The sequence below is a fragment of the Podarcis raffonei genome, chromosome 15 (assembly GCF_027172205.1).
Source record: "Podarcis raffonei isolate rPodRaf1 chromosome 15, rPodRaf1.pri, whole genome shotgun sequence".
NCBI lineage: Eukaryota > Metazoa > Chordata > Lepidosauria > Squamata > Lacertidae > Podarcis > Podarcis raffonei.
The window spans coordinates 20855471-20877884 of NC_070616.1; the positions used below are offsets into that span (position 1 = coordinate 20855471).

General features: G+C 43.8%; 1 long non-coding RNA gene across 1 annotated transcript; it reads right to left on the bottom strand.

Moving 5' to 3' along the window:
• Positions 1 to 15904: 15904 nt before the first annotated feature.
• Positions 15905 to 21151, bottom strand: LOC128402818 (uncharacterized). Its single transcript, XR_008327780.1, has 2 exons — positions 20657 to 21151; positions 15905 to 16052 (listed from the first exon to the last, which is right to left on the bottom strand). It is a non-coding gene; the product is annotated as an uncharacterized LOC128402818 (long non-coding RNA).
• Between the last annotated feature and the right edge of the window lie 1263 nt (positions 21152 to 22414).

Consider the following 22414-nt stretch of genomic DNA (forward strand, 5'->3'; position numbering starts at 1 on the left):
TTAAACCACATGGCTTCTCCCAAGAATCCTGGCAACTGTAGCTTGTTAAAGATGCTGGACATTGTAACTATGAGAGGGGCAAACTACAGTTCCCAAGATTCTTTTTTGGGAAACCATGCACTATAAATGCACTTTAAATGTGTGGCATGTGCACAGTTCAAGTACATTCTGTTGCTGAGCCCGAGGCTGCTTTCACACAGCAGTTTATTCCATTTCTCTAACTGTCAATTTCTGTATTATATTTGCACTTCCAAATGACATAAAAGCCACGTCTGGAAATCTAGTGGAAGCTTAGCCTTCATTTCCGTGTTAATTGGTTCCAGAAATTATCCATTTGCAACCCTGTTAACCCAGAAAATCACAGGAGTAAACTGATGAAATTGGAGGCGTTATGAAATTCTTTCCTGCTTTCTCATGGGGCAATCATGGGGAAACAGAAGCAGGCATGTGCGGAAAGGGTGGGGACTTGTCAATATCCTTCTTGAACTATGGTGCCCAGAACTGGACACAGTATTCCAGGTGGGGTTTGACCAAGGCAGAATAGAGTGGTACTATTACTTAACCCGCACCATGCTGCCTCCAGTTCTGCTAAAGCTGCCAGCGCCATGGCCCTCTGCCCAACATTAGCAGTTGAGGCAGATTTGCAATCTGGAGCAGATCTTGAGATCAGATCCAAAGCGGAATGGAAGCTTTATGCCTTGTTGCTCCCTCCTCAAACACATCCTGTCACTGAAGTTCAGCTGAAATGGGGGCATCAAGATGGAGTGACTGAGGATGGAAAGGTGCCAGGCCAGCTGATTGGGTGGAGATAAAAAGCAATTAGTCAGATGAAGAAGGTTAATAACCGCAATCTTGTAAAACTCCTCCGGGGGCTCTAATACTATTTATTGAGTGACTAATGAGTCTCCCCTTCCACAATTAGTTTGCACAGCTATAATTTAGGCATTTTTCCTAATCCATCTGAATTTATGTCCCAGAAAGAAGTGGTGCCCTTTGCAACAGCAGCCAACTTGTTAACACCCAAATATTTTAATAAAAGGACATCCACAACCCTACTTCTAATGAGATTTCAGCACAGTTGTCCATCAGAGCTGCTGGTTGCCCTGTAGCAGTAGTTTTCAAATGGTGTTCCACTGAGCTCTAAGGTTGCATGGAAGGTTGCCTAAGGCACACCAGTGAGATCAATAGGCATCTTCACATGAAGGGCAGTATTAACTTTAATAAATGTTGATAATAATGGCAGACAAGCCTCCCTACAGACCAGCCTGCCTATTTCCAGTGCACCTCCTTTCTTGAGGAAGAGCTACAGTAAGGCCCAACACAAAACAACAACATCAACACTGGCCAATACCCCAAATAAACATAACTATGGTTCAGAATTCTTTGTGACATGCAGGGGTCCTGTTGCAGGAACTCAGAGGCTTCCTCATTGGAAATATCAGTATGGAAGCGGTGCTACATTACTACAAAATTTGGTACCCCCTCCCCCTCCTATAGCAACATACCCGTTGCTCTACAGATAAGAGAGAGTGTGTGTGGGGGAAAGTAGAGAGTATGACCCCCAACACCCACAGATCTACCTTGCCCTTTCTCCAAGAGAAAAGCACTCATCGCGTCAACCGACTTTTCCGGGAAAAGGTATCAAACTGTGGAGGCCACCAGTTATTAGGAGGGGGAAAATAATGCTTTACAAGAAAAGCTCTATTTCTTAGTCCTTTCCCCCCCTCCTTCCCTTTTCCCCCCTTCTTAAAGTATAAAATAGAGCCCTGGGGATCGTGCGGGGATGTGAGTCAGGCTAAATAAATAAATAACTCAGTGTGATTTATTGAAAGCCTTACACTGAATACTTGTTCTCTGTAAGAGAGGAAAGAACTGCACTTGTAACAAACTTCAAGCGTGTTTGACATGACAACAAAGGCAACGTTCAGCAACTAAACTGGAGGAAATGATTGCAAGAGTATTATGGTGCTGTCCCCCCTGCACCAGACCCATCTGGCTGGTGCCCTGTTGTTTAGTTGTACTGCTGTCCATGCTTTTAATTTTTACAGTTAAGAATTAAAAAAAAAAAATTTAAAAGCCTCTCTGTTGATTATGGTAGGATGTGCATAAAAGGAGCTTGAGGGAATATCACCACCCACCTTCCTTTGTGGCCTCTCCTTCCCCTCAGCTGCCATCACAAGGGTGTCTGTTCGGCCATCTTGCCCTGAGGGAAGGGGAGGGGAAGCAGCAACAGCAACAGCTTTTTCTAAACAAACAAGTTGCCATATCCATTCTATTGCAAACTTTATACAATATAAAAAAGGTAGTGCTTATTGTAATAATTATTATTGCAATAATTTTATGTAACTTGCTTTGTGAGGTCTGCCTGTATATAAATACAGGGTCTCTCTCTCTCTCTCTCTCTCTCTCTCTCTCTCTCTCTCTCTCTCCACATAATATCCCTGTTCAGGTGATCTCACCCAGTGTTGCTGAACACAATGTCAGGAGCAGAGATAACTACACCATAGAATTATAGAATTGTAGACTTGGAAGAGATCACGAGGGTCATTTAGTCCAACATCTGCAATGCAGGAATCTCTCAACCAACAAGGGTCTCGAACCCACAACCCTGAGATTAAGAGTCTCATGCTCTACCGACTGAGCTATCCCACTCCACCAGCCTTTCTCGAAACATCACAACTGTCTGCATTGCTGGAGCTTTTGCGTGCATAACTGTGTCAAGGCTTTGTTGATCTGGGACTACAACTGCACACACACACACACACACACACACACACACATTTTTATATTACAAACCAACAAAAACAGTATTAGAACAATGCTGGACTAGATGGGCCACTGGCTCTTCCTAATTTCTGAAGTGATCTTCAGATGATTTACTAGGGTGTAGGTCCTGTTGAACTCAGTCGGATTTCCTCCCCTGCAAAGATGCCTAGGGTGTTGTGGCATGTTCACTGGGTTTCATAATGGACATATGGCTACTCTCTTGAAGCTTCATTTGGAAGTTGGAGTGTGTCCAGTGCTTGCATGAGAGTTTGTAGGATATGAACAAGCTCAACAATTTCCCCTTACAGCTGGAACAGCTGCAGACTGATCATTAATCCCAATCACATCCATCTTTCCAACTGAGCACCCTACATTTTCTATGCCATCTACGTACATGCATACAACAGGGCATTCATACAATTTGTTCCTTCTCTCCTGACATAGGTTGATAAAGCTTCAGCCTTAAGCTTATTAGGGTGAGGGATGCAAGTCAGGCTTCGTGGAGAGACTTCTGGTTGGGTATTAACACAGCATGCCATCCATTACGCAAGTATTTTGCTGTGGCAGACAGAAAGTGACATTTATGGGTCTATCATGAGAATGGATTTCACCATCCATTAAAATGATGTACAGGTAAACACTCCATTCATTTTTAATCTACACCGCTTTGGGTCTTTTCCCTGCTCTGGAAGATGGTCCCATCAATAGCGCTGCTATTAGCAAAACTATTCAACAGGAAGTAAGAGCCACTGAATAATGCGGAAACTCTGCAATTAAGGAGATTGCAGAGCAAATGGGGAAAGAATTAAAATCCCCTACCATCACTCACCTGCCCTGAATGCCATTGGTTTGCCATTGTGGAGGAGTCACTGTCGGTCTCCGAAGAGATCTTTGCAATTCTGATGCATGTGCTACTTATTACGTACATTTTGTCATTTTTAAAAAAGAGATAAAGGAATATAACTTTATTGATGTCTGGATATATTGCCATATTAAACGCAGAGATTATAGTTCTTTTCTGTTTCCTGAATGCTTACTTGAGAATTGACTCAGGGTGGGGTTGGGGTTGAGAGAATTAGGGTCCACTTCAGGATTAATCTCAAATGTGATGGGAAGTAAGATTGGTCTTCTATGCTCTGCAGACCATGCCCCTGTATCAGTCACCTGAAAGTTAAATAAGGAGAACACATCTAGAGCAGTCTTTGTCAACCTTGGCTTAGAGCTTGTTCACCCTTCCGACTGCCTCACCAGTTCCCTCTGGGAAAACCTGCTCTTTACCACTAAATCGGGTTTTTTTGTGGACTGGCATTTGCTCTGATGTAGCAGTAAAGAGAGGGTTTTCCCAGGAAAAGAGGTGAGGCAAATGAAAAACCACTCAGGCCCATGTCTAGGAATCATGGGACAAGCAGAAAACCTGTTGGAATCATGCTTAAGCCTGCACTTGCTTGTCTTCATTGGACTGAGTGGTACAAGAATTCCAGATGAATTCCAGTGCCTAATTAGTTATAGCGATATTTTCTAGCTGCCAGCATGAGCCTCTTTTGGATCTCTGTTTGCTCCAGTGGCTGTGGCGCTGTGGTTTAAACCACAGAGCCTAGGACTTGCTGATCAGAAGGTCAGCGGTTCGAATCCCCACGACCGGGTGAGCTCCCGTTGCTCAGTCCCAGCTCCAGCCAACTTAGTAGTTCGAAAGCACAAAGTGCAAGTAGATAAATAGGTACCACTCCAGTGGGAAGGTAAACGGCGTTTCCGTGCACTGCTCTGGTTTGCCAGAAGCGGCTTAGTCATGCTGACCACATGACCCGGAAGCTGTATGCCGGCTCTCTCAGCCAATAAAGCGAGATGAGCGGTGCAACCCCAGAGTCGGTCACGACTGGACCTAATGGTCAGGGGTCCCTTTACCTTTACCTTGCTCCAGTGAGAAGCAAAAGCCTCCTTCTGACTGGCCTTACCCCATCACTAACTCAATACATAGCTAGCTGCATCTCCTAAAGTTACGCTCTCTTCACCTCCATTTCCTACATGGGATATGCCTCTGCCACACAAGGCTTGCTTCCTCTATGTGACATTCACAACCACTTGCCCAGTGAAGCTAAAAGGAGTTTGGTGTCGTGTGCAGAGTACCAGATGAGATGAGCATCTTAGTAACAAAAGCAGCGGGTCGTTGTATTGACTCCCTCCACTCGGCCCATAATTTTCTGTAACTTTATTATGTTATTTACCACCTTTTTAAAAAAAATAAAGAAGAAAGAAAGAAAGCTGTCCATTCCTAGATAATTCTATCTGTCCTCTTCTTCTCTAGGAATCTCAGCTCAAGGTCATCTAGAGGTCCTTCTGTTGTGACATCAGGACAACCCAGCCAATCACAGCTAAGGAGCATCATCACCTCCAGCTCTATTATGCCACACTTGATACATTACAATATCTGAATGCATATTTCTCCTACTTCTGTCGCCCTCTTTTTTTTTTTTTTACAGTTTTGATTAGGAAGCTATTATCAGCAGACAAAGGAAAGGAAATCTCCCATAAATATGCTCCACTGTAAAGGATAATAAAAAATGCTCAAAGGGGCTAAGGAAAGAAAATATATGGGGCTGAAACAATTTATTGGCACGATCCTTAACAAAGTTACGCAATAAGTTTTAGGACCTTAATAAATATTGGTGTCTCCCCCTTCCCCCATAATCATCTGCTATTTAATTAGCACTTAAGAGCAACCCAACAGAATCTAAATTGAATCTTTACTTGAGAAACTTTGTTTAGGAGAATGTGTGATTGAAATTTATCAGCAAGAAGAGAAAGCCTTGACCTTGCAATGCTGAGGAATACTTTAATATAATGCTTATGTGGTGTGGATTATCAAGCTGAGATTCACCGATTCCTGAAGCTCCCTGCAAACTTTTCAGGGACTCCTCACTTAAAAGGTAAGTAGAGACAGAGAAGGTTCTGTTAAATACAGTTTTTTCTGCTATACAGATCAAGAACCGGCTCTCCACATGTTTGGGTATCTCCTGAACTCTCCCAGCACCATAGCAGGATCCAACCCTGTGCTGATGCCTGCTTTGGCCATCTGGGCCAAGCAGCTTGGTACCATTTTAATTTCCATGCAGCAATGCCGCTGACATAGCCTCACTCTGGTGCATTGTGGGAAATCAATGGTGGTTCCGTAGGGGCTAGCATTTAATTTTCCCACAATGCTGCTGACATAGCCTCACTTCGGGTTATTGTTAGAAAATCTGCCCCTGTTTGCACCCCTCCTCCTACTTCTGCGCAACCTGCCTAGGAATGTGCAGAACCACCTAGAGAGCTGTTTTTGTCTTATTTCAGCTTCCCTCAACATTTCTCAAGTGTTTCACTCAGAGGCAAAGGCCTAAATTCTGATGCTGCACTTTGAATGGTTGTAACCCACCCTGGAATCGTAAGATGAAGGGCAGATACTAAATTAAAACATTATTATTATTAATAATAATTTGTTCCACATTTGCTGAACAACAACACAGCTTAACAAAAATCTTAGCTTTCTCAAGCCCCCATTTCTACACACAGACCCAACAATTAGGGGGCGTTTCACAACAGATGTCCTAGTAAAAAATGGCAAGAGAAACAACGAAGAATCCCTCTTGGTGCCAGGCGAAGAAGAAGCAATCCCTGGGGAGACGGGGAGATGACAAAGTCTATTTTCTCAAAATTGCATCATTGTCAATAGCTAAATATATTTCACTTTAGTGCCATGGTGTATAAAATATGTCTCTGGAACAATCCCTGACTTTCCTGCCAATTTCTGCTTGGATTCTCTTTGATGGCATCTGCTTCACACTTCTTCTTTTTTTAAAGCAAAGTTTTTCCCTTTGATCCACAGAGCAGCAGCAAAAGCTACAAAGGCACTTATTTTTATTAGCAGCTGTTTCTTGGAAGATGTCCTTCTTTAGAATCGGTTGAGCTGCCATCACGCAACTGCCAGCTGCCAAATCTGTATCCTTCTAGACTTCAGGGTCCAATGCAAAATTACCTGTGCAGAGGCAGGTCAGAATTTGGCCTTGGGTCAGGAACCAATGTATGCAATTGGGATTATGGTTTGGGATTTGTCGCCCTGGGAACACTACTTTCATTTAAATATTATGTAGCTTTCTGGTCCTTAAGGATCTAGGTGCAGCAATTGGATGGGACTAGAAGTAGGCAGAGAAAATGTTCACAGAGTGGCATAGACACCAGACAGAGATATACATTTGTATTCCCATCAGTAGGTGGGTGGTTATTTTTATTTGCCCTGTTTGGGTGTGCCAGCCCCACATTGTATAAGTTGCATGTATGAACATAAGAACAGACTGCAAAAGGTCCATCTTGTTAAGTTGTGGGTGAACATATCAGACGATACAGTGATTCTTCAAACAGCTCTTGTTTATTCACGGGCCAGGACAGAACTGAACTGAAGGGTTCAGTCAGCCTGCTTATATAGAGCTCCAGTACAATGTAACTGTAACAATTTTCTAAAACTATCCAATCACTGAATGTCACTTTCGATCCCTTATTTGCATAACTATCTACAGTATCCCCCTGCTGGCCCAGAGTGAGAACTTCAGTACATAACACATCTAGTCTGCCATTATTGTGTTTTGGCATGAGAACCTGAATCCCTGATTGCTCCTTGGTCTAGTCTAGAATCTTGGCTTGCTTCTGCCTCCATGGTTTGTCTTCAGTCCTGCCTTGCTCTTCAATTCCGATCACTGGCCTGTCTTTTTGCTCCTGAATCCTATTGCAGCCCAGCTCTGACCTGAAGACACAATGCTACATCCACCATGACCAATCCGATTTAGCTAATGATGACATCACTGCTGGCAACTGAGGTCAATTTAATGAGTTAAAGCAGTGTTTCCCAAACTTGGGTCTCCAGCTGTTTTTTGACTACAACTCCCACCATCCCTAGCTCTCAAGACCACTGGTCAGAGATGATGGGAATTGTAGTCCAAAAACAGCTGGAGACTCAAGTCTGGGAAACACTTGAGTTAAAGTAAACATCCTGGCAAGGAATGGCCACAACTAACCAAGGCTGAAAAAGGGAATTTATTTTTTTCCAGCTCTGCCAAAAATGATAATAGAAACCAGTGAGCAATTTGGGCTCTCAGCCTTGTCTAATAATAGCAACAGTCTATTTTCTAATATCCTTGTAAGCAAAAGGAGGCATAACTGCACACAAACCATTCCTTGGTTTAAGAAGGCATTGCAATCTTGTACTTGAAAGGGGCCTACTAAATCCACCATCTTCACAAAAACATTGAAATGCTCGGCCTGAATACAAATTAATTAATTTGCTTCATTTCCTTAATGGGGAAATATTATCTCCTGAAGCTAACAACCTCTTTCCCCCTTTCCTTCTCAATCAGACAGACACGTTTTGGGAGAGATTACACAGCAGCTAATCTAATAAAGGAGTGTGATAGAGGGAAAAATGTCTCTGGGGCTTTAACAGGGAAGTAACAAACAAACAATCACATATGTTTCTTTTCATTTAATTCCGGCTGTAGGGGCAGATGTAGCTTCTAACCCATTATGATGAATCTATCATTTAATGATTAACTCAATGATGTGTGAGAAGAAGGTGTGGGGCTTTTTATAAAAAAAACGTAACCACCACCCAAAAGTCACCATGAATTGTGTTCATTTCAACAGTGGGCTGGCGGGTTTTCCACAAGGAGGAGAAAGTGAGGTGAACACATCAGGGTGATCAACGCAGTCATATAAAGGAGGGAAAACAACAGAAAGGCTTTTGTTTGCTTGGACTTTTAAACTTGCCTTCTCCACGCAAATAATTATTGAGTCACTCGGGTGCCTCAAACTGGTTGCTAGGGACAATTGCTTGTTGTCTCTTGTAATGGACTTGAGGTGTGTGGGGGGGATCCTTGTCCTACTTGTTTTGTGATAAAGCAGGGAGGATGCATCTCATTGAAACAACTTCTAGAAGGGTAGTGAAGCCAGATCACTTCCAGGTGGCCGATAATTTTGTGGGAGGGATTCACGCACCTATTGGAACTTGAAGTTTGTATGATGAAAATGGATGAAAGTAACTCAGACTCCCTGGCATGGCAAATCCACTTAAAACACACAGAGATACTTTTGGGGGGATTAGGAGTGAAATATACTCAGTGTTGAGTGTGAATTTCATGCTCTTTATTCAGCTCGTAGTAGCAATGAATGAAAATTTCTCCAAAATGTCAGCTATATATACATTATTTACACAATGGGCCCCGCGTGATTGGCTAATTCTGGGCTGCTCCTGTAGGCCAATCAGGTTGCAGATTCACTTCCTCCAGGAGTCTGATTGGCTGCTCCTGCAGGCCAATCAGGTCGCTGATTCACTTCCACCTGGAGCTGGATTGGGTGACTCCTGCGGACCAATCAGACTGCTGCATTCTAGATCCTATTGTACTAGGATTCAGCTCAGTACATAACAAGGAGAGTGACAGGGGAATGCACTGAAAAGTGTGGGGTGAACACATAATTAACTGGAAGACATGCAAACGTAACTGAAACCAATCAGGATGACTTCACATTGTTATATAACTTCCCTATAAACAAATCATAATGAAGGATCAATAAAGACCATACAGAGTCTAGCCTCTGTGTAAGCTTCACGGAAGAAAATCAAAAGGAATGCTCAGTATATGTCAGCTAGAGAAGCTGTTTGTTGCATGGGGGTGGGGGCTGTCTCATGAAACTCTAAAACAGGGGTGGGGAAGTTATGCCCCCCAGTTGTTGCTAACTCTAATTCTCATTAGCCCCAGCCAATGTGGCCAGGGGTGATCACAGTTGTAGACTTCTGGAGCTCCACAGGGTCCCCTGTCCTTGCTTGAAAGACAAAGACATTTATTGCTGTCGATGTTTTCATAGACATAAAGCCCATCAAATGTAGCCTCTTTGAATTAAGCTATGGGGTCACAGTGTCCCTATTTTCCAGGGACAGTTCCGGATCTACAGAAGCCATCCCGGTTTCTGATTTGATTCTGGAATGTCCTGTTTTTGCTTAGGATGTCCCTATTTTTATCAGAGAAATGCTGGAGGGTATGGGGTTATGCGATCCCTGAGTCAAGGAGATAACTAACTATATAACATCTGAAAGACATCTGAGGGCAACCCTGTATAGGGAAGTTTTTTAAATGTTTAATGTTTTATTATGGGTTTTGTATATGTTGGAAGCTGCCGAGAGTGGCTAGGGCAGCCCAGTAAAATGGGGGGGGGGGTATAAATAAAATAAAATAAAAATAATGGAATATTGACATTCCTATTTTCATCAGAGAAATGTTGGAGGGTGTGGGGTCAGCAGAGTCACATGGCAAATTCTTTGCTTGGTTTGCCAAGGAGCAGGGGATCACATGAGCAAATAAATATTCCCTATAGGCAAACCTTTGTGTATGAGAATTAGGTCTTATGAAGGCAAAACAATATGTGATTCCGCTGGTGGTGCAGTCTAGCTCTCGGGGAGCCATCACCAGTGAACAATGCAGCACCGATGTGTGCTTTTAGGTTTAATCTGCTGAGCTGATTTTCATTACAAAATGCGGGTTAAACACATGCAGAATCAGAGATGCGTATTCCCTAGCGATGGCACAGGGAGTAACAAGAATACAGGGGCCTTCTGGGGTTATATCAATCCATGTTTAAGAGGGGTTTTCATAAAAAGGACAAATGTGTAGCATTGTAGCGCCATCTGCTCAGGTGAAAGAGTGTGCCACGTTTGCCCCCTTTGCAGCGGGCTCAGATGGCAATCCATTACTACTTAATTGCACATTGCTGAATTGGCTGTTGCTGCTTCTCCATTGCTGATTGGTTGGTTAAGGCATCTCCTTTCCCACTGGCTGAGAGCACGCCTTCAGCCAGCAGGCAATAAATGGGAGCATGTTAAGCTTCTGCCCTCAGTCCACGTTGTCATCGTTTTCTCCATAGGACTCTCTTTTCTCTCTCTCAGTCTGAGATGCAGAAGCTGGTCGATAACACCAGACCTGCAGCCTTCAAGTCCAAGCACAAACAGCTTTCCAATTCTGGCAGAAGAAACAATAAGAAGGAAAAGCTTTGCTCATGGGGTGGCACTGCATGGACATCCAGGGCAGTGGCAGAAAAGCTTTATGCTGTCAGCTCCCTGCAGACTTGTAAATATCACACAAGGCGTTTGTGGAAAAAATGGGCAACAACCCTTTTACATCCCCTTTAGGGTAGCCATCTGAGGGCTCTACACCAATGGTAGGTGGAGCCAGAGGCAGAAGTGGGGGTTCATCTACACCTCTGTTTGCTGCTGCTTTCCTCCAGGATAAGCTGTGGTTTACTGCTGAATTGGACCAAATAGCAATTGAATTTTCCATTTGTTCTGATTCAGTGGCAAACAGCATGTTCTCCAGGGGAAAGCTGCAAGGCAAACACAAAATCACTTGGACATGTGCTTTCTAGCCATGGGGCAAATGCAAGAGTGGACAAGCCCTAAGCGAGCAGCTAATGCAAATGTTACCTTTGTATAATAATAATAATAATAATAATAATAATAATAATAATAATAATTTTATTATTTAACCCCTGCCCATTTGGCTGGGTTGCCCCAGCTGCTCTGGACGGCTTCCAAAACATATAAAAACATCATATAGTAGGCTCGTTTGAACATACGCACACTCCCACCTCTGTATCCTCCATCCAGACAGGCAAGAAGTAATCATCTGAGCTCAAGGATGCATTCCAGCCTGGCAAAAACCATTGGGAGGCAAAGCAGGGCCAGTGTGTGTGTGTGTGGGTTGGGGAGAGTTAGGAGGGCCAATAGAGAGGTCTTGAGGGCCACATTCAGTATCTGGGCCAGAGGCTCCACACCCGTCTTTGAAAACATGCCAGCTGCAAACTCATTCACTTAGCACCTGGCATGTAATAATTTGTTTCCAATTGAAGCCACCAATATACCTTCAGAACAAGGATGGGGAACTTGGAGCCTTCTGGGTGTTTTTGGACTACAATTCCCATAATCCCCAACCATCAGGTGAGGCTGATGGGAACTGGAGACCAGCACTGGTGGAGGACGGTACACAGCTTCACTATACTGATCTAGAACCCTAGGACACAATGTTGACAGGTCTGTATCCTGTAGTTTGCCCCTACTTTCTGGTGCATAGAATTATAATGCTTTTGAACATGGAGGCTCTCTTCAGATAGCTATTGACAGACCTATCTGCTGTGGGTTTGTCCAACCCCATTTCAAAAGCCATGGCGCCTACTGGTTGTTGCCACATCTTTGAGTAGACAATTTCATAGTGTTAATGACTCCTGGCTTGCTTCCAGTGAACTAAGTCCTGTCCCCTCGCTGCTAATGAAGCCATTTGGAAAGAGGCAGCAGAAATATTTACCAAACACGGTTAAAAAGACTTCAGGGATGAAAAGCACTTAAGATGTCCAAGGTCTGATGCTGGCGAGATGGCTTGCATGGTCTGTCATTCAGTAAGGGATTACTATTCCAAACACGGCCTTAGTGATTCCACTGTGTGGCATCTAATTAACTGTCAGAAATGCATTGTTGAGGGGATGATGGATTATCCAGTTGAAGGCATTAATAAAGCTCATTCCAGTTTCCTCATGTGCAGGCTGGTACCAAGTGAAGCTAAGCTAAGCAAGAAACTCATTTCCCACTGGTTTGCAAAGCTACCTGAATGACGATCTGCAGGGACTTATCAATTCCCTACAATTAACAGTCTCCGAAATGCCACCTCCTCCTCTGTACTTGACAAAGCTGCAAGGGCATATGATTGCAGACTTCTAGCTCTCAATCCTTCTGCTAAGCACCCTTTGATACAATGAATTGAAGCAAACTCAGGTTCCCCACTTAAGACCCTTCAAACACTGTGAGGACCATGATCAGAACCCAACCACTTGGTTGGGCCATTCAAGCATTTTACTACATAGAAAAAGTGATTCCCACACAGCTATGGTAACACTGAAAGTACATATGCTCCATAGGGATCAGCAACCAAGCTTGAAGTTCCCACTGACCTAAAAGACTGGCAATCCTACCCTGGATTGTGGAGTCCTGGACTTTAGCCCCAAGGTCCAGCTCTTGTTTCACCTCTGGCCCAAAAGGCAGAGCTGGAACAGTGGTTGCAGTCTTTGAGGACAAACCAGGGAACCGTCAGACTTCAGAAACCAAGTTTTACTTCAAGAAATGTGGATTCAGACCTCATTGTGACCCCTAACAATTCACATCTACTAAACTTTAATTTGTCACTGGTGATGGTTTGGCTATGTTTATCTACTCGATGGTTTGCTTTACAATCTCTTTCTGCATGGACTCCATGTGTGAGTGAGCAAACGAGACAGGGGAAGGCAGAATAGCCTCATCTTGAAGGAACATCCTTTTGTAAATATGTTTGGCACTGAAAACACTGGTCCTTGCTGAGATTTTATATCACCTCCCAGCTTCCTCTCTCTGCTCCGTGGCTAGCTGTTGACTTGGCTTCATATTACAAGGAGATAAAAGATGGGAGCAAAAGAATAGTAGTGCAAAGGATGGATATCGAAGAAGAATGGATTATCAAAGGATACCACTGATAAGGGATGGGCAGCTAACAGCTCAATCTGCCTTCTATCCTCATCCCCCCCCCCCAGGGATCTCTTCCACATTTGCATTTGTTAAACCAAATATTTATAGTATACCTCTCTGTGGTGTATAGACTGAGAACACCAGGAGCTGTTTTGTATCTTACAGGTGCCACTCTCATTAAAGAACAGAAATAACTCCAGAAGTCTCTTGTTCAGGGGCAGCCAGTGTGGTACCCTCCAACATGTTGGACTACAACTCACATCATTCCCAATGATGCTGGCTGAGGCTTGAGGGAGTTGGATCCCACATTAGCTGCCTGTGCTGTGATGTGCTGCATCCCAGCACAACGAATTAACTACTCACTGTCCCCTTAAGAATATCCCAGCCTCCAAACCCTCTCTTCATTTGGACTAGGAGCAGCCCCACTGCAGACATGCATTAAAAGCCTTATCAAGGATCTGTAAATGTTGCAGCCAAATAAAGTAAATTTCCTGTGTCAATCCTGAATGTCACAGCCCATTGTCTAAGAAGCAACACACCTGGGAGCATCACAAAGGTCTCCATAGATACGTCTAAGGTATGTAAGTCTGTGGCATTATCCCCACATCACAGTTGGGAGCACTGAGGCTGAGGAGCAGTGATCTGATGAATTCATGGGTAAGGCAAGATTTAAATCCCCCCATCACCTTTCCCCCCCCGAACCCCCACACTTGCTGTCAAAGTTGCAAGAGGCTGTTGTTGGCTTGTAATTATCATGCCAACAGCAACACTGTGAAAATCCCAGCAAAAGCTTCACAGAAGGGCAGGCAAAATGATCAAAGAGTCAGAGAAACTCCCCTGTGAAGAAAGGTTGCAATGTCTGGAACTTTTTGGTATAAAGCAGAGGTGAGTAAGAGGTGACATGATAGAACTTTATAAAAAGCTGGATGTTGGAAGATTCGGTGCAGACAAAAGAAAGTACTTCTGCGCACAGAGCTTAAACTATGGAACTTGCTCTCACAGAAGACACTGATGACCACCTACCTGGGTGGCTTTTAAAGAGGATTAGACAAATTCATGGAGGAGGGCTACTGACAGCTTTGCTCTGCTTCCACGGTCAAGCTACCAGTTGATAGAAACCACAGGAGAGGAGGGGGCTCTTGCGTTTGGGTCCTGAATGGGGTTTCCCCACAGGTACCTGTTTGGCCACTGTGAGAGCAGGATGCTGGACTATTGGCCTGATCCAGCATGGCTCTTCCTAATTTCTGTTGTGTTTTTTGGCCTGATCCAACAGGACTCTTCCTAATTTCTGTTGTGTTTTGAATTGGCAATATTTTCATATATTTCCAAATGGAAGAAAAGTCAGGGGAAAGTCCTCCACGTGAAACAGTCTCCTGTACTAAAAAGCCCACTTTTAAATCTATGGGGAATCAGCTCTTTGTGCAAAATGTGCCCCCGGTCTTGTATGGATTAATGTGTTTCATTTTTTCAACCTGAGACCCCAATTGTGATAAGACCTGCAGGGCTGCCTGGATGTTCTTTCTTTTCTTTTCTAAAAATTGTATAATCCTTAACATGCACATCACAGTGATTTTACTGACTGATAGAATATTGTACTTCACAGTGACAGCTTGACATTTTGCCTTATTTGTACAAATGAAAATCTCCCAAACTTCCATTTGATAATTCACTTTTTCATAGAACCCACCTTTCCCCCAGCTGCATCCTGCTTCCTCAAACACAAAATATACAGACCAAGAGAGCCTTCATCTTTCTTCTTCACCACTAGACACCATCCAAGCATGTGATTCCCCCCCCATCTAAAGTGATGCAATCGAGAAAAGGTGGTCACCCACACTCAGTGAATATCTGGAGCTGTTAAACGTGATAGCTATGTTCTAATTCCACTGTTGGAGGCAATATGCCTCTGGATGCCAGTTGTGGGGAATCACAAGTTGAGAGAGAAGTGTAGCACTCAGGTCCTGCTTTAAAAGAGGATTAGACAAATTCATGAAGGGTGAGGCTGGCAGTGGCCACTAGCCTCAGCGGCTACATTCTGCCTTCACTGCCCAGGTAGAAAGCCTCTGAGTACCAGTTGGTGAAAACCACAGGAGGAGACAATGCTCTTGTGCTTATGTCCTGCTTGCTAGTTTCCCTGAGGGATCTGGTTGGCCATGGTGATGCTGGACTAGATGGGCCATTGTCCTGATCCAGTTCTTAACTTCAGGACTGAGCTGAGATTAGAACCCAGATACTAATTATACTGATATTTCAAGCACTAGGCACTGCCCATAGAGTAAGTAAACGTACACATCTTTGCCCATGGGCTTCCCATGGAAAGTAAAAATAACATTCAAGGAGGGAAGGGAGCAAAGAAGACTAAAGCCTTTGTCAATATCACCCTTCCTGAACAGATCAGCTTGACAGAGGCCATTTCTAACAGACAGTCTTCCATCAGACCTCTGCATTGGCAATTAGGCTTCCCCAAGCTTGAATCTCTTGGGAAAATAGTTTAGCTGAGTCCTTTTGCTTCCCTGACTGGGAGATTGACACTCCTCCGCCAGATGTCCATTTCTGACTGCACAATATCGTTCCCACAAATGAAGCAGAAGCTGGATGTTCATTCTGACTCTCCATTTAATGGTGAAATATCTTCTACTGGCGTGGCATGATGAAGGGCAGTGGGGAGGAGGAGCAGGAAGAGGTGCCAAGCATCTGGTCACTGTTCATCTTCTCTGATGCTGTGCCACTGAGAGGAGAATGAAATGAAAAGGACCATGACACACCATTATACATCAGCTCATCTTGCAAGCCAGACATTTAAAGTGCTATGGCTTCTTCGAAGCCTCGAATAAAATTTAAGATATTAACTGATGCTAAAGAAAGAGGTGGATTTGCCCTGCCAGACTTAAAACTTTATTATGAATCAGCCGCTTTTTGCTGGCTGAGAGAATGGATGCTTCTTGAAAACACTGACGTGTTGGATTTAGAAGGTTTTAACAATGTATTTGGGTGGCATGCATATTTATGGTACGACAAGGTCAAAGCACATAAAGCGTTTAAAAACCATATTGTCAGAAAAGCACTCTTTAATGTTTGGATAAGATATAAGGATTTGCTTGAAAATAAAACCCCAAGGTGGTTGTCACCAATGGAAGCGAAGGCTCAGAAAAAGCTCAATATGGAGGCCAAATGGCCGAAATATTGGGAAATTTTGGAACAAGAGGGAGACAGATTAAAACTGCAGAGTTTTGAAAAATTAAAAAATAGAGTGCGAGACTGGCTTCATTATTACCAGATAATGGAGGCATATAACTTGGACAAAAAAATTGGCTTCCAGGTGGAAAAATCAAAATTGGAAACAGAACTGCTAGATCCTAAAATTAAGAACTTGTCAAGAATGTATAACTTGCTGTTGAAATGGAATACTCAGGATGAAACGGTGAGATCTGTCATGATTAAATGGGCACAAGATGTTGGACATAATATTATGATGGCTGACTGGGAACAGTTATGGACCACAGGTATGAAGTTTATGGCATGCAATGCCTTAAGAGAGAATATAATGAAAATGATCTACAGGTGGTACATGACACTAGTCAAGCTTGCAAAAATCTACCATTTGCCCGATAATAAATGTTGGAAATGTAAAGAGACTGAAGGTACATTCTTTCACCTTTGGTGGACATGCCCAAGGATTAAGACTTTCTGGGAGATGATCTATAATGAAATGAAAAAGGTATTTAAATATACCTTTCTGAAAAAACCAGAGGCCTTTCTCCTGGGCATGGTCAGCCAATTGGTGCCAAAAAAGGATAGAACTTTCTTTATGTATGCCACAACAGCAGCAAGAATACTTATTGCAAAGTACTGGAAGACACAAGATCTACCCACCCGGGAAGAATGGCAGATAAAGGTGATGGACTACATGGAACTGGCGGAAATGACTGGCAGAATCCAAGACCAGGGAGAAGAGTCGGTGGAGGAAGATTGGAAGAAATTTAAAGACTATTTACATAAACATTGTAAAATGAATGAATGTTAGAAGGATGTTGGAATGATGTTATGTGGCTTTAGCAGAAATGTTATAAAGGATTTGGGAAAAACTGACTGTTAATTGGTGAAAGGAGGGAAAGTAAAGTTACATTATATTAAGATAAATTACAGGACAAAAATCTGAAAAGATGGAAAGGATTTGCTGAAACAGATAATCGAACTAGAATACAAAAAAGGGAGGTGTGAGGAGGTCAAGGAAATAAGCTAATGAAAGATAAGTTATGGGAAGATTCGCTGTATTTTTTTTGTTTCTTTTTAAATGGATTTTATTTTTCTGTTTTTTCTTTCTTTTTTTCATCCTTCCCCCCCCTTATTGTGATGTGTTGTATTGTTTTTGTTTAAAATGGTGTTTTTTCTTTTTTCTTTCTGTAACCTTTAAAACTTTAATAAATATTTTTTTTTAAAAAAAAGACATTTAAAGTGCTATGATGTCACTTTAAACTGTCATGGCTTCCCCCAAAGAATTGTGGGAGCTGTAGTTTGTCAAGGGTGCTGCGAGCTGTAACAATACCCCTATTCCACCTCCCAGAACTACAATTCTCAGCATTCCCTGATTATTCAATAGGGTTGCCATATTTCAGAAAGTGAAAAATCTCAACAACAAAATGAAGTTTTTGAGCTATTTTAAAGGAAATTCTCCAAGATATACGCTTCCAGTGTGGGTTGCTATACGTGTGGATTTTCCCAGACATTCCAGCGATTTCTGCCCAGACACTGTTTCTGATGGTCGAATCCCATCTATGTCCGGAAAATTCCAGACGTATGGCAGCCTTATAACCACTCTGGAAATAAAGAGAAGAGGGTCTCCCTAGCAGCTCCCAGAATTCTTTGGGGGAACCCATTACAGCTGGAAGTGGTAGCTTAGTGCTTAGAAGGTATGGGGTGAATGTGGCCTTTGTTTGTCTGAAGTGCAAATTCAGAGCACAGCAAAATGCTTCAGAGAACCAAGGAGGTTTATTTGTTTTTGTTTTTAAAAAAGCTCTGAAATTCACCATTCCATGATGGCAACACGCTTTGAACTGATAGCCATGGAAGGCAAAATCCTATCGGCTGGAACAATTTGGATAGTCCAGACAGCTGTTAACACTGCCTGGATGCATATTGCCTTTGTTGCCAGCCTCCAAGGATGAAAAAGAGCGGTGTTTTGCGATGCGGGTAATTTGCAGTGCATGTCAGGCCACCCTCCAGCTCCTGATCCTTTGTTGTATATGCTGCCATGTGCATTTAAGATGCAGAGAACACAGTTGGCTGTTAGTCCAGGTGGGCCAGGCTGGTGTCACAGTTCAGGCTAGCAAATAAGGATCAGAGGCAGGTATAAAGTCAAATGTCAAGTCATCATCCAAGGTAAAGGGAAATAGTATCTTCACACCAGAGTCAAACTGCTTGGACTGAAAAGAAAGCTTTTAAAGTAAGACTTTTCTGGGCCTTGTAGATAGGGATTGGCCCATGGAGTCAGCTGACTAATGCTAGATGGAAGTCCTGGTTCAACTTCTGTCCTGGACTCATGTCTCACAAAGACATCCTGTTAACCATGAACAAACAGCAGCCATGTTGGCTGGGTACCTATATATCCCTCAGTCTTAAAGATCCCCTGGGTGCATCTAAGTTAGATGAGGATGGCTATCACTTGGTGCCTTCCTCAAAACACCCCCTTACTGCTCTGATTCCTAAGGACAAGAGTCTTCTTTGTACCAGAACTGCTGGTGGCTAAGACACAGTGAGCGTTTAATGAAAGGATATTAACAACCACTGCCTGTTGACGATCAGGGTGAGAGTTTGATACTGGCAGGCAATTAGTGATGAAACATTTCTCCAAGCACTCAGAATCTGACGCTGCTTCAATCAGGATTTAGGTTGGTCAGAAAGCAGCCATAAAGCAAAACCCTCCATGACAAAAAGCTGAAACAAATTAACACAGACTGTCAAGACTACTTCATCCCTTTGATTTGGGGATGGTCCTTTGAGGGGAAGAGAGCAGAGGCAGTGCTTCAGAGTAGAGAACTGTCTTTTCCTGGTGTATCAACCAAGGAGTCAACCTTAGGGGAACTGGATTAACTGGAAGTGGGCCAGGCATCCTTTTAGGTCTGGTAGGACATGGTGCTATGCTGGAAGCAATAAGTGAGGTTTGGCTCAGCATACTATCAGGGGGTCGGCAGTCAGATGCTGGAGCAGGTGGTCAAGAGGCGGGGAGCAAGAATGGGCATCATTCCTCCACTTCCCAGGACTATATTCATCCCCTGCAAAGGTAAGAGAAAAATTGTATTTCTGTGTAGGTGTCAGGAACCCTGAGTGGGAGGGAGGAAAGCTTGGCTGAAAGGAAGGCACTGTTGCACAACCCTACGAATTATTGCCAGGGCACCGGACCAGAAGGCGTCCTGGTGATTGTCAGCAGGGTTGCACCAGAGCACCTTTTGGTTCAGTGCTCTGGCACAATCCTGTTGACTTGCACCAGAGTGAGTGATGCTCTGGACTCACATCAGAGCACTGGACCAAAAAATGGGACATTCTGGGAACCAAACAGAAGCCGGAATTGGTTTCTGTGATCTGGGATGTCCTGCTTAAAATGGGACACTTGTGGGTATGTCCTCCATGAATTTGTTTAATCTTCTTTCAAAGCAATCTAGGTTGGTAGCTATCTCTGCTTCCTGTGGGGGTGAGTTCCATAGTTAACAAATAACAATATTACTAAACAATAGGAAGCCTCTGTTTCTGACCCACTTGGGTGGGGTGGGGAAAAAGGAAGGAAGACACAAGCTCTTTGATCTAAGTCCTGCTTCCTTCCACATTTTGTAGTAAAGCAGGCTAGAGAAGCTCTGGGCAATGGCCTCCAATCTCAGGTGGATTATTAGCCCCAGTAATGAAGAGCATAGCTCATGTGAAGGACAAGGCGTTTTCAAAACCCATTAATTTTACTCATAATGGGGAATTAATGTGCAGAAAGGCAATGCCAGCCCAACAGTAATTGCTTTTTTTGGAAGGTTTGGAACAGTCAGGAAGTAAAACTCATTTTCAGGCAATGCTTTCTTCCCACCCCCAACTCCCTTTCTATCTTTCAGAAGAATTGAATTTTTTTTTTAAAAAATTGCTGCTGCTTTTTCTTCATTATGGGTTGTTATATTTCATCATTACAAGACTTTCATATTTCAGCGCTTTCTCATTACATTTTTATAATTCCCCCTCTCAATATTAAGATATAGGGGCAGAGCTGACGAGTCAGACTCAACAGGCTGCGGCCTATATTAATGTTTCAGTGTGTGGCGGAGTTAATTAGTGGCCATAATTCTCAGTGCTTCTGACCTTTGAGCAGGTGGCAGAAATCTGTTTTTGGTCCACCACTTCTGGATTACATGTCCGCCTTCCTGTCAATGAGGCCTCCCTTTGGGAACATGGCTAATGCATTCTGAAATTCCAAAAGCATCCATTGTGACGTCATCAGAGTGCAAATAGATTCCACACACCCCAAACCCGTTTCCACAATGATTTTTCTGCTGAAATACCCTTGTGTAAGAACATAAGAAGAGCTCTGCTGGTTCTGGCCAATGGCCCATCTAGCCTAGTATCCTGTTCTCACCATGGCCTACCAGATTCCTGTGGGAAACCCACAAACAGGGCCCAAACATGAGTGTAGGTGAGTTCAGACTCCAAGTATGGATGGGGGCAGATGCTCCCATCCAAGCTTCAACCTAATGCAAACCCATGTATATCCTCCAATAGGGGCTGCATGATGACATTTTTACATTTTTATTATATAGAAATACCAAAATGGACACATGCACTCATCCCTACATTAGAACAGGTTTCACCAAATACAAATGAATTAGAAAAAAATCCATGTGCCATCACAACTGTCAATTCATATCAGTATAAAAGGTAAAGGTACCCCTGCCCGTACGGGCCAGTCGTGTCCGACTCTAGGGTTGCGTGCTCATCTCGCTCAAGAGGCCGTGAGCCGGCGCTGTCCGAAGACACTTCCGGGTCACGTGGCCAGCGTGATGAAGCTGCAGCTGGCGAGCCAGCACCAACGCAGCACACAGAAACGCCGTTTACCTTCCCGCTATAAAGCAGTACCTATTTATCTACTTGCACTTAAGGGTGCTGTCAGGGAACTGCCATCGGAGCCAGCGGCGGAGGCAAGGCTCCCAAGCGACGCTGGAGAAGGGCCCAGTAGGGAGAGAGACAGCTCATCGGCTGGCGAAGGAAATCAGCGTAACACCAGGGATAAAGGGGGGCAGATGGGGGAATCGGCGAGGGGCTCCAGGACTCCTCGCCGGAGACCAGCAGGGAGAGCACGGGTCCTCCGCTACCCACACCCACCCTGCACAGAAGACTTCCGCGCAGGGAGAGTAGGCGGAGACTTGGCGTCAAAGAACTTTTGTGCTGGAAGAGGTTCAAGAAACGTCCACTGACGGATTCTGCTAGCGACTGAAACAGCCACGAAGTGAAGGGCTGTCCAGACAGAAAAGGTTTAACCAGGCAACCTAGCCAGGAGTGGCGGCAACTTACGCACAAGCAACCCCTATAACCATTACAGGTGCTTTCAAACTGCTAGGTGGGCAGAAGCTGGGACCGAATGACGGGAGCTCATCCCACCGCGGGGATTCAAACCGCTGACCATGCGATCAGCAAGTCCTAGGCACTGAGGTTTTACCCACAGCGCCACCCGCATATCAGTATATACCTTGCTAAATCATGGCTAATGCAAAAACATTCACTGGGCAGTTTCCTATATAAGCTGTGAGGGGAGAAGATCCTCCAGTCTTCTCTGAATTCTCATTTTACATAGAAAAATGCATCAGGAAGAAGGGTAATTTGAACACTCTTTCTTGAGATAGTTTATGCCTGTGCAGGGAATTTTTTTAGAAGCAATACTCAAATGTATGAACCCCTACCTGGAATCGTGCAGCCATGAAGCCTTGCAACCACATGATTCTTGAGATCATATTAAGATTTGAACATAGGAAGCTGCCTTAGATGATCCATTTAGACTAATATTGCCTACTCTGATTTGCAGAGGCTCTCCAAGGTTTCAATCAAAGGCGCTTTTCCTAGCCTACC